Raw genomic sequence first — 1,886 nt, 5'->3', positions numbered from 1 at the left:
AATATGCGGATCAGTCACCCACTCGCTACGATACCTCAAAAGAAGACGAAATATCGATGATCAAACAGCACAACCTCAAGGGATATCGATAACACCGGTAGTCACTCAACTACCAACGACATCTACGTCCGCCTTGAGCGAACTCAGAGATACCATCAGTCAAATTTCCTTTGGAAATTTGAACTTCAAGGGCGGGGGTGTCACGTCCCGCGCTCCGCACACGCCGTAACAAGAACAAGAAAACCATTCTATACAAAACACGCGAATAAGGATTTGAATGCACAAACGAACACACGGCACTACGAAACGAAAGGAAGGATTAACAAAACGAGGGCGATTAACGGATCCAACCAATAAACAAAATACATATACACACAATTCAAAGTAAACCAGGAAATAAGAATAACTACAAAAGGGGAAAATAATTGAAACGCCAGGAATATATATATATATTTCAATCAATCAATTTGGACAGTTACATATAAGTATAAACATATATGCCGAACATGTAATAACCTAGTAAATATTAGAGACAGTGCTTCCAATACTATGCAATAAATACAATATTATCAATTTATGAAATAAAAGTATACATGAAGTCAAAAACTAATAGTTTAACGAATACATAAAACATACAATATTGTATTATTAAAGAAATGAAGGTTACATTGTCAGAAACATATATATATATATATATATATATATATATATATATATATATATATATATATATATATATATATATGTGTGTGTGCGCATTGTATCAAATTGATAATCTAAGATACATACTTAAAACTAGCCTACATTCCGGTAAAGGATTAATAAGTAATTGACATTTCATTTCGTATGAATACTACACTGCCAGGAGAAATATGCATATGAATACGTATATATATATATATATATGTATGTATGTGTGCGCGTATGTTTTATATTATCGAATACTCTATAAAATAAACTACTCAAAACAATAAATAACGCAATCGAAGAATTACAAAACATTATATATATATATATATATATATGTCGGAGATGAAAGAACACCGGAGCCTTTGGAATTTTGGATAACCCCGCAACATTGTAACCTAGAGTCTACTATAGCTGTAATTGAACAATTGTAGTTATTCAACCCGATTGTAATTATTCGAGAATTGTGATAATGAGCTTGGGCTCGAGGCGACAGTCAGTCGCCGAACGTAGCCGCGGTCACGGGATGAACGCTTTGCCTAACAAAGGTATGAAGTAATTCTATAGCTCTCCTTAAAAGAAATATTTGTGGCGACACGCGACAGTAAACATTCCACCGGTTTCTGTCCCGTGGCTCGCCACGTGCAGACCCTATTCTTCGAGTAAGATGATTGCCAGATGTCGATGCGTCTCCGCAGTACATGTTCGGCTAGCCCGAGGGCCCGTTATAAATCTTAAGGTTTAGTTAACTAAAGTCCTTCAAACAGACAAACAGTCTTTGTCCCAACTACGGGAAGATAGGGGAGACATATTTTTCAACGAGCGGCGTCTCCCACTAGCAACTTTCCCTCGAGGGCGGCTAGCATCCTTTTCTAACCACCGATATGGAGATTGACCAATTAGCAGCAACACTTTCTGAACGAAGGCTTTTCTCGACGAATCCGATGATCTCGTGTCCTTGGACACACCCCGTTATAGTTTTCCTGTGTGGCATCATCGGGACGGGAAAGGCATTCTCGCCCGCGATCTCATCGATCCAAGAGTAACGCCTTCGCGATCAGTGATTATTCTCTCAGACTTAGACTTTGTGAGTACGTTCTGTTGTCATCCCGTTGACCGCGGATTCGTTATTGAACCTAGGATCATTGTCATTAGTATCTCGAGCACCTAACTACCGCGGTTACTTGTCCGGTTCTATA

This window comes from Bombus huntii, unplaced genomic scaffold (assembly GCF_024542735.1).
Source record: "Bombus huntii isolate Logan2020A unplaced genomic scaffold, iyBomHunt1.1 ctg00000058.1, whole genome shotgun sequence".
NCBI lineage: Eukaryota > Metazoa > Arthropoda > Insecta > Hymenoptera > Apidae > Bombus > Bombus huntii.
This window is presented reverse-complemented; position numbering follows the sequence as displayed.